The sequence below is a fragment of the Peromyscus californicus genome, unplaced genomic scaffold (genome assembly GCF_007827085.1).
Source record: "Peromyscus californicus insignis strain IS unplaced genomic scaffold, ASM782708v3 Scaffold_11__1_contigs__length_118956290, whole genome shotgun sequence".
Taxonomy (NCBI): domain Eukaryota; kingdom Metazoa; phylum Chordata; class Mammalia; order Rodentia; family Cricetidae; genus Peromyscus; species Peromyscus californicus.
This window is the reverse complement of record NW_026294402.1, coordinates 4,630,612-4,641,848: the sequence shown is the minus strand read 5'-3', so window position 1 is coordinate 4,641,848 and position 11,237 is coordinate 4,630,612. Positions and strand designations below refer to the sequence as shown.

The 11,237-nt window shown below is 44.7% G+C and overlaps 1 pseudogene; it reads left to right on the top strand.

Moving 5' to 3' along the window:
• The first annotated feature begins 7,048 nt into the window (after window positions 1–7,048).
• On the top strand, window positions 7,049–10,893 carry LOC128102365 (adenosylhomocysteinase-like; annotated as a pseudogene).
• The last annotated feature ends 344 nt before the right edge of the window (window positions 10,894–11,237 follow it).

Sequence of the window (11,237 nt, the reverse complement as noted above, 5' to 3'; positions counted from 1 at the left end):
CATTTTTCATTTATTGCTTCTATTTCCATTTTCAGGTCTTGAACAGTTTTATTTGTTTCCTCTAACTCCGTTTTTTTTTCTTGGCTTTCTTGAAGGGACTTATTAATTTTTCCCTTTTTTTGTATGTCTTTTCCTCACTTTCTTTAAGTGATTTGTTTACTTCTTTAAGGATCTCTATGATTTTAATGTCTTTTCTTGTGCTTCAGCTGTTTTGGAATACTCAGAGCTTGCTGTAGTAGGATAACTGGGCTCTGGTGGTGACACATTGTCTTGGTTGTTGTAGGTTGTGTTCTTACTCTGACATCTAGGCATCTGGGTTTGGGATGATTATAGGTCTAGGTGATAGTTTCTGAGTTTGTCTTTGTTCAGTGGGTATTTTGTTCCTTGGCTTCTGTTTGCTCTCTGGTCTTTGGGCTTGTGTGTCCTCTGTTTGAGCATGAGTTCTCTACCCAAGTTGGGGGCTGGACTTCTGGTGACTGGCATGACCTCTGGTCCAGCAGGGAGTATTCACCTGAGTTGGGGGCTGGGAGCTGGAACAATGTGATGAGGAGGGGAAGGGGGATTGGGGATAGAGGGGCACACTGAAAGAGTGGGATAGGTCTGTGGGCTGGTGGCCTATCTGGAGTTCTGGCAGCTTCTGGTGGCCTCTGGTCCAGCAGTGAGTCTCTGCTTGTATTCACCACTTGTTCTTCTAGCTGGTGTGGCCTGCACTTGAGCAGGTGACTTCTACCTGAGTTGGGGTTGGGGACAAGGCAGTGGGGATTGGAGGTGGAGGGATGGTGGAGGATTGTGTCTGTGGTAACTGTGGGAATGGGAGAGCTCCATAGGCAGGTGGACTACCTACCTACCTGTTCTTCTGGTTGACATGGCCCTCCTTTTTTTGTTATTTTTAAAGGTTTATCTTTTAAGTGTATATGTGTGGGTTTGTTGTGCCCTTGGAGGCCAGAAGAGGGTGTCAGACCCCCTAGAGCTGAAGCTATAGGCAGTTATAGATGATGGGAGCCAAGGTTCTCTGGAAGAACAGCAAGTATGCTTAATCTCTGAGTCACCTCTCTAGTCCCAATATTACTTATTTTCAAACTTTATTTGTGTGTGTTTGTGAGGGTGCACACCAGCACACGTGTGCCATGTATACTCATGGAGTTCAGAAGACCGTTTCTGTTGGTTCTCTCCTTCCACTGTGGGTTTTGGATATTGAACTCCATGCTCTGTCCTGAACCTCTGATCCTCCTGCCTCCACTTCTCAAATACTGGGGTCATCATGAACCAGTGCTGGGGATAATAACCATGGCTGGTGCATGATAGGCAGGTACTCTACAAACTAAGCCACAGCCCCAGCCTCCAGTTTCAAATACTTGAGGGGATGGGGCCTCATAATGCTAGGCTCACTCTAGATAAGGGGCTAAAGAGTCGAGTTCCATCAAATCTGGAAGACTCAAAGACTAGAAATGTTGGCATCCTTCTTAGAGGTCATTCCCTCCTCTATAAGCCAGTTATTTACATTGACCCATCTGTTTTTCATGTAACTGTTGTTCAGGAATGTAACCCTTGAGAGTTCTTGACTTTGTCGTTAGTGGTCCATAGCAGTTTGAGTTCTCTAGCAGCCTGGCAGTTCTTCCTCTAACCAGTCAGTGACTTCCAGTCTCTCTCCATATCCCCTCTTGTCTCCCTCTGCCATTTTAGATGGATGGACTCACCTGTGTCTCTTGGACTGAGCTTCCACGGTGCCTGTGCCCTGCCTGTGATGGCCACAATACACCTGTCCTTCAGGCTCCCCTAGACACCACCTCTTCCACAATACTTCCTCTTACTTCAATTGTTTATCCTTCTTTGTAGTTTTGAGACAGAATCTCAAAACTAACCTGTAGCCCAGCTAACCTCTGTAGCCCAGCTAACCTCTGTGAGACACCAAAGCCTGCAACATCATTGAATTGTTAAGTACTGTGCTATTGTTAACAGGGATTATGGTCAGAACCTGGGCTTTGGCAGCCAGACAAGCTAAGCTCAGTTACCCATCCTCAGTGTGCCAATTAAAGAGTCAAGTGATAGAGAAAAGCAGAGAAGGGGAAGAGACATGTGGAGCTGAAGAGTCCTTCCTGGTCAAGGTGTGGGCCTGCTTGCCTGTCCTGCAAGATTTGCTGACCAGTAAGAAGAGTGTGAGGTCACTTCCTGTTTGTCCTGCAAGGTGACCTGAGCAGTAAGAAGGGTGAGGTCACTTCCTGTTTGTCCTGCAATGTAACCTGATCTGTGAGAAGGGTGTGAGGTCACTTCCCAGCAGACAATTTCCTCCTCTGGCTGGTGCCAGGCCACAACCTTCCCTTACTCCCAACATGATACTCTGGACAGACAGACGGCTGGTGAGTGAATTCTCCCTTCCCAAGAAGAACAAAGCTATGGCACCTCCCCACTGAGCACTCAGGTCTGCAGCTCACACTGCTCACTGTTCTAACACAGCAGGAAGACAGCAGGTGGAAGAATGATCCTATTTCCACCCAGCACTGAGCAAGACAGAACTCTGCCACAGATCTCAACCAGGGAGTCTTAGGGCAAGAAGAGTTTTCAGAGGAGAACAGGGTATGCGGTTGGATAACCCGAAACTGTTAAATGTTGGGGAAATAATGGGAAGACATTTCCTGCCCTCCTAACACTTGATTGTTTCTATCCCATTTCCAAACAAGTCAGTCATGCTGAGAGAGGCCAGGCAACTACCAGTCACACTACTACATTCTCTGAAACAGACTCTGCTTCAGCCTTCAGCCCTTGCTGGACCACTTTATAATGCTTAGTCAATATTTGGATCAGCTTTTGGGTTGCATGAGATAAAAATGGAATTCCAGTGGGCACCTCTCATGGTGCTAACTATTACCCAAAGAACAAATGTTAATGTTTAGTGCAACGCCCTTGTACCAGTCCTTACTAAAAAGATCACACCCTGATTTTCAATCACTATCTTCAGCACAGACATATACATAGTCAAACATTTCATACACATTAAATCTTTAAAAAACGACAGAGTTCTCAAAGTGTCTGTCTTTAAAACTCCACTCTTCTTCCTTCTTCTTCCCTCCCTCCATCTTTCCTTCTCCTTCTCTTTCTTTTCCTTCTTCTGCCTTGTTTTTCTCACTCCCTTCCTTTGTTATCAGATCATCCATAAGGTAGAGTTAAGAAAAACCAGAAAACAAAATTAGTTGGCTTCCAACACTGTTCTGGGGGAAGATTGGGTTCGGTGTTCCTTGAAGGTTATCTAGAAGTGGGGTATGGTAGCACAGGCTTTGAACGGGACAGCCCTTTGACTGATGAGGACTCCTGGCCCTGAAAGGGGAGAAGGTCATGGTTGGACCCTCTAAACTGTAGCAACCTTTTTCTATTAAGTCAGGAAATACTTTAGACTCTGAAGGTGATATATAGCTAGTCATCTTTGTTTTTTTTGGATACCCTTTAAAAATTTAAATAAAGTCTATTCTTAGTTCCAGGGTGATATAAAATTAGGCTGCAGGCCAGACAGGGGGAGGGGCTGGTTTGCAGATCTTTGTATACTGAGTGAGGAGAGTAGAGGCAATCATAAAGTGTTCAAGGGGAGTGACAGTCACTTTGTGTTTATGACGATCATTGTGGTCCAGGGGAGTGTATCAGAACTGGACAAGTTCAGGGGCTGCTCAGGGAAGCAAGGATACTAGAGGTGGAGATGAACATTTTACAGGGATCGGTGGCCTTTGGCACTGAGTCACCGGAAGGCAGCTAGCACAGGAGCTGGCTTGTGCTTTTGGCATCTGAACTTGAGCACAGGTTGTGCGAAAGACTGTCCTGTGTGTGAGCTGCATCTGTATCCTGAGAGCATGGCTGGAGCATCCTAAGCAGACAGTTGATGGCTTCTCTGTGAATGTTAGTTTCCTGTTGCTCTGATAAAATGCCTTGACAAAGGCAAGTTTAAGGGAGAAAGGGCTTAGTTGGCCCACAGCGTGCGGTTACAGTCCATCATTGCAGAGAAGGCAAGGCAGGGACTTGAAACAGCTTGTCACATCCACAGTCACCAGCAGAGAGAACAAATGCACGTGCGCTCACACTCAGCCCACATTCTCCTTTGTACAGTCCAGGACTCAAACCAAGGGAAAGTTGCTGCCCATTTTTAGGACCCATCCACCTTGTTGTTTGAGACAGGGTCTCTCATTGGCCTGTAGCTCTCCCATTAGGCCAGGCTGGCTGGCCAGAGTCCCCAAGATCTCTCTGTCTCTGGCTCCTCCACTCTGAGATTACAAGAAGGTGCCACCAGCTCAGCTCCTTTACTAGGATTCTGAAGACCAAACTCATGTCTTTTATGAGTCCTGTCAAGTTCTTTATTGGCTGAATCATTTCTCCAGCTCCAAGTTCAAACATGCCAGAGACATCACTTTTCTTTGTCGTGATCCACCTCATTTTGACTCCCAGCTGCCAATCTACTGGGCTGGAAGACCTCTGACTGGAGCCCTACCCCAGTCACAAGCTTTGCCCGCATCACACTCTTAGTCATCTCTCCACCCAGTGGTTGCTGCTCTGCCCACTGTCAGAATCTGCATCATCCTGTCAGATTGGCAGCTCCTAACAGTTTCCACGACACGTTAAGTTTACATGTTTAGTGTGCCAAATACACTGGAGTATTTGGTAAAGCCTGAAACCCAGTGCCCAGACACTGTAGCTTAGATGACCCAAGTACCTCTGTTTGAAGTCTTACTGATTGCCTGGTAAATACGGGGAGCAGAGCCTGGCTCCCTCCCCTTTCTAGATTCTCAGATCTTGTCCTCAACACCTGCAAAGTGCCTCTAGTCTGGGCAAGCATTTCTCCCTCTTGCTCTTTCACCCCATGTTTTCTGGGGTTCCTCAGATCTATAACCTGAAAAACATGTTCCTCTTTGCTCCAGGGAAGGGAAGGCTAAGTCTTCAAAGAGGAGGCAGACATTTGCACTTCGTTTCCTAGCTCATCAAAGAAAGAAGGTGGAATGGAAAGTCTTGAATTCCTACTGAAATGGCATGAGCATTTGCGCTCTACTACACGGTGCTAGAAAGGAAGATGGGCAACAGGGTGGAAAAACCAGGGACCAGAAGTAGGACATGCAATGGGGATGAGCAGTGACTGAAGGTGGCATCATTGGACTTGGGCTTCCCTGATTTTTTGTGTAGAGCATGGAGTCCAGAATACCGCCATTTGCCTTGTAGACAGAAGGGATTGAGGGCTGAAAGGGGCTGGGGACTGGGCATTTGTGGTCTAGCCTCATGTATACTTTCTTGCCTCCAGTTAAGATGACTTTGTGGTTCTGTTGGGCTTGAAACTGGGTGCCAAGATCTTTGCTCTCATTTGTGGATTGCTGAGGTTGGTTGTCAGTTCTAGTCTTTAATAGAATTTAAGTTTGTTTTATTTCATTTGTTCTTTAAACTAGGCAGAGAAGTAAATGATAAGATTTCCATTCTGTTCTTGGGGAACTGGAAGCTCAGAGAGGCCAAGTCACTTTACTACAGAATACAACAAGTACGTGACACTAAACCCGTGTGAGTTATACAGGTTCACCAAGGTGGATCCTTTAGTGTTCAATGGTGACGTTTAAGAATGACTGAGCTAGCTTAGTGGGTGAAGGTACTTGGTGACCTACACACTAGTGCACGCTGTGGCCTTCATGTACCTGTACTCATTCCCAACAAATAAATAAAATGTAATAAAATAAATTAAAAATAGTGAAAGGGGCTGCTATTAGTAGGTGTGGATCCTACCATGTGGACAACCCCCTACTTTTATATTTTTAATGAATTTTTAATTTCAGTTAAGACTTTCATTTATTCATTTTTTTAATACTCTGGATTAGGAAGCTGCTATGATTTCTGTTTTACTTTATTCTTTGGTGCTGGGAGTTGAACCTAGGATATCATATATGCATGCTAAGCCTGGGGGTTACCCTAGGACATCATATGTGCATGCTAAGTCTGGGGGTTACCCTAGGACATCATATATGCATGCTAAGCCTGGGGATTGCTCTAAGACATCATATATACATGCTCAGCAGGTGTCCTACCCTTGAGTCATGCCCCAGTCCCTTATCTTCATTGAATTTTTAAGGAATCGTTTCTAATTTTGATAAGCATTATTTTAAAAATTTCCCTGTTTTGCTGATTGGAAACTTCAGTTTTATTACTTCCTTCCTTGAAGAAAGATAAGGCATATAGGCAGCCTCATTTTATGATGTCAATATAATCCTCATGGAGCCTCAATAAGAGAAGTGCAATAACAACTCATCACAGACTAGTCGAAGCTGTGAGAGTGGACGCAAGAATCCCACTGTGTATTAGGTTTAAAGGGCAAAAAGTGAAATGTGGAACAACTAAGAATCTAATATATCGTGACCAATTATTGTTAATTCTTTAGACTTCCAGGGGATAATTCTGCTTCAGAAAAACCCCAATGTTATTTTAAAAAAATGAAAGGAAAAATATAATGAAGTCTTATGTTTATTTATTTTCCCACATTTACATTAGTGGAAAATTAGAATATAAAGGAATGGACAGTCCCCTCCAGTTGTGTCCCACTGGCATATTGGAACCATAGACAACTTTATTTGAGGCACTGGGGATTGAACCCATGGCCTTGTCTGAGTAGTAAGCAATCATTGAGCCACATCCCTGCCCAGAAAAGAACTTCTTTGATGTGGTAGAAAAACATTTGTTTTTCAACTGAAAAAACCTGAATATCATTTATTTACTTGTTGTGAACAAACAATAATATTTACTAGCATGAGAGTCTATATCTCATTAAAAGTTTACTTCTACATAACATCTCAGAAAGAGAATGAGAATGAAGAATGACCCAGAATTGTCATCTGTGAGTGTTATGATCATTTATGAACATAAAGAATCAGGAAGCCCTTAGAAGTAATAAGACAGTTCTGAGTGTTTGTTTATTGCAAAATCAATGTACAAAAATCAGTAGCATTTCTCAATTTTAGCCATAAAGAAACCGTCGAGACCCCTGCCCCACACTATCTGGCCCTTCATTGAGTTTATCAGCCACAGAGGAAGTGCTGCCAGCATGTCTGCTAAACTGCCCTACAAAGTTGCAGACATTGGACAGGCTGCCTAAGGATGAAAGGCCCTGGACATAGCCGAAAACGAGATGCCAGGTTTGATGTGCATTTGGGAGATGTACTTGGCCTCCGAGCCACTGAAGTGTACTCGAATTGCTGGTTGCCTACACATGACTGTAGAGACTGTTGTCCTCACTGAGACCCTTATGGCCATGGGTGCTGATGATGTTTGTTTTTTACTCTTTTACTCTTTTGGGGGGTCCGCTACCCAGCTCCCAAATAAATCACACATAGAGGCTTATTCTTAATTATGAATGCCCAGCCTTAGCTTGCTTTAGTTTCTAGCCAGCTTTACTTAACTTATCCCATCTACCTTTTGCCTCTGGGCTTTTCCTGTTCTCTTACTTCTCTAAATCTTACTCTTACTCCATAGCTTGCTGGTTGTGTAGCTGGGTGGCTGGTTTCTGATGTCCTCCCCTTCTCTGGCTCCTTCTCAATCTCCCTTTCCAGATTTCTCTTTATATATATTCTCTCTGTCTGCCAGCCCCGCCTATTCTTTCTCCTGCCTTTCTATTGGCCAGTTCTTTATTGGATCATCAGGTGTTTTAGACAGGCACAGTAACACAGCTTCACAGAGTTAAACAAATGCAACATAAACAAAAGTAATACACCTTAATATAGAATTCTACTACATTTCCCCCTTTTTTGTCTAAATAAAAATGAAAGGGTTTTAACTTAAACATAGTAAGACTATATACAATAACAATTATCAAATAAGGATTACATTCACAATATTCTGTCCATTTGTAGTTAGCATATTCAGAGAAAATAATGCATTACCTACCCTATCTTAGTGAATCTGAATTTACACCTAATTTACTCTCTATCATAAACTAAGGAAAACTGAAACTATAGCTATCTAGTCTTCAACTCCATCAAAGACCCAGAAGGATATAATATTATCAAACAACAGAGACATTTGGCTGCCTGAACAGTCACCCAAAGTTCCTCTGCAACATTGGGGCATCCATCTTCAGCCTACAGGCCTAGAGTGTCTGGCAGACTCTTCTATATAGCAGGAATTTTGGACTGTCCTGCCTTGTTTTGGCAAAGTTCATCAGTCACTTTCCTCTGTGTCCTGCAGAATGTCTGTCAGTTTCTTCTGTGGAACAGGAATTTTGAAGGATTGTCCTGCCTTGTTTTGGCAAAATTCAACAGTCTTTTCCCTGTGTGTCCTGCATGTCCAGTCTGCATAGCACATTGTCAGCAGTCAAAGGCAAGAACAGTGTCTTTTGCTTCTCAACAGTCAAAAAATTCAAAATCAACACAGTCAGGATCCAGACTCCCTGTATATTTCTCATCTTAAGTGGCTTTTTTCTTTTACTCTCTCTTTAAAGACTTTATTTTATGAACAATTATTTTTTTTTCTATAACTATACCCTTTTCCTTTTCTTAAGTCTACACACATGGTTAAACACACTGTAACCTGCTTAGAGGTTTTTCTGTCTGGACCTCTTTTATTGCATATCTTCAGTCTTTTTTCACCACATTAGCAAACCTTAGACTGTTAACAGACACCTGGAATTTCTGCATGTGGCTCTCAGCTGGCTCTGCCCACTTCTCGGGTCCTGAAAGCCAAGCATTAGAGGTTTGTCTGACCAAGAACTGCATTCAACCTTCCTCAAGCTCCAGACTGCTGATGCTTGCACTGTGGCAGGTGTTTTTTTTCCTTAGTTTTTTTTGTTTCTACTTAATGTACTAGCTGCCCAAGGGTTCAGTGACTGGCAGAAACTGTCTGGCCAAAGTTTTTTTTTTCTTTTGGTTTTTCGAGACAGTGTTTCTCTGTGTAGTTTTGGTACCTGTTCTGGATCTTGCTTTGTAGACCAGGCTGACCTTGAACTCACAGAGATCTGCCTGGCTCTTTCTTCTGAGTGCTGAGATTAAAGGTGTGTGCCACTACTGCCTGGCTTTGGTCAAAACTCTTTTTTTTTTTTTTTTTTTTTTTTTTTTTTTTTGGTTTTTCGAGACAGGGTTTCTCTGTGTAGCTTTGCCCCTTTCCTGGAACTCACTTGGTATCCCAGGCTGGCCTTGAACTCACAGAGATCTGCCTGGCTCTGCCTCCCAAGTGCTGGGATTAAAGGCGTGTGCCACCACCACCCGGCTTCCCAAAATTCTTAAAGGAGCCATATCCTCACTTTTTTTTTTTTTTTAGCTTTCTTAAGCCTTACGTGGAAATGTAGCCCACGTTGGAACATCAAAGTGTCGTTGTTTATTTTTTACTCTTTTGGGGGGCCTGCTACCCAGCTCCACTAAATCACACATAGAGGCTTATTCTTAATTATGAATGCCTGGTCTTAGCATGGCTTAATTTCTAGCCAGCTTCCCTTAACTTAACTTATCCTGTCTACCTTTTGCCTGTGGGCTTTTCCCATTCTCTTTCTTCTGTAAACCTTACTGTTATTCCGTGGTTTGCTGTGTGGCTGGGTGGCTGGTCCCTCCCTCCTCCTCCTTCTCTGGCTCCTAGATCTCCTCTCTCCAGTCTTCTTCTCTCTAAGTTCTCTCTGCCTGCCAATCCCGCCTGTCCTTCCTCCTGCCTCGCTATTGGCCAGCTCTTTATTAGACCATCAGGTGTTTTAGAAGGCACAGTAACACAGCTTCACAGAGTTAAACAAATGCAACATAAACAAAAGTAACACATCTTAAAATAATATTCTACAACATGCTGAGCTGCAGTGGTCTAGCTGCAACATCTTCTCTACTCAGGACCAGTGACTGCCATGGTCAAGGCTGGCATTCCAGTGTATGCCTGGAGGGTGAGACAGATGAGGAGTACTTCTGGTACATTAAGCAAATGTTCCACTTCAAAGATGGATCCCTCAACATAATTCTGGATGATGGTGGTGACCTAACTAACCTCATCCACACCAAATACCCACAGTTTCTGTCAGGTATTCAAGGTATCTCTGAGGAGACCATGACTGGGGCCCACAACCTCTACAAGATGATGGCCAATGGGATACTGGAGGTACCTGCCATCAATCTCAATGATTCTGTCACCAAGGTAAAGTCTGACAGACTGTATGGCTGCTGGGAGTCCCTCATAGACGGCGTCAAGTGGCCATAAATGTGATAATTTCAGGCAAAGTGTTGGAGGTAGCAGGTGGTGGTGGAGTGGGCAAGGGCTGTGGCCAGGCTCTGAGGGGTGTTGGGGACTGAGTCATCATCATGGAGATTGACCCCATCAATGCACTGCAAGCTGCCATGGAGGGCTATGAGGTGCCCACCATGGACCAGGCCTGTAAGGAGGGCAGCTTCTTTGTCACTGCCACAGGCTGTGTTGATATCATCCTTGGCCAGCACTTTGAACAGAAGAGGAATGAGGTCGTTGCATGTAACACTGAACAGCATGTGAAGTATCTCAATGAGAGCGCTGTGGAGAAGTGGACATCAAGCTCCAGGTGGACCACTACTGACTGAAGAATGAGCGTTGCATCATCCTGATGGCTGAAGGCCAGCTGGTCAACCTGGCTTGTGCCATGGGCCACCCTAGCTTCGTGATGAAACCAGGTGATGGCACAGATTGAGCTGTGGACCCACCCAGATAAATACCCCCTTGGGTTCACTTTTTGCCTAAGAAGCTGCATGAGGCAGGGCTGAAGCACACCTGGGAAAGCTGACTGAGAAGCAGGCCCAGTGCCTGGACATGTCCAATGATGGCCCTTTTAAACCACTACAGCTTCTGAGAGCTGGGACTGCCCTTCACCTTCCAGCTGCCATCCTTGTTCCAGGCCCTAACTCTGTTTCCCAAGAGCGAATGTCACCAACTCTGCAGGTGCTTTGCCAGTGTTAGTCCCGCTGGGGCTAGTCTCTCGGTCTTTGGCTTCTGTTGTGTCCTTCATACTGTTCCAGGTGTGGTGAGGGGACCTGAGAGTCTCCAGTCAAGACAGAGGTACCTGGGAGCCATCCACAGGGGATGAGCTCTGGAGTCTTGGAAGTCCTGAGGCCGGATGTGACTAGTGGTGGTCACAAGCCCACGTTTACCATCCAGACCCTCACTTGGTCTTTAGATCTGTGTGCTTGGTTTCTCAATCCGGGACTTGAGAAGGAGCTTTGCCAAATGGCAGGGGCCACTGGAGTCAGAGGGTCCTCAGAGCTTGGCTTCTTTGCTCTTGGGCCGTCTTTTCAATCTTAGAA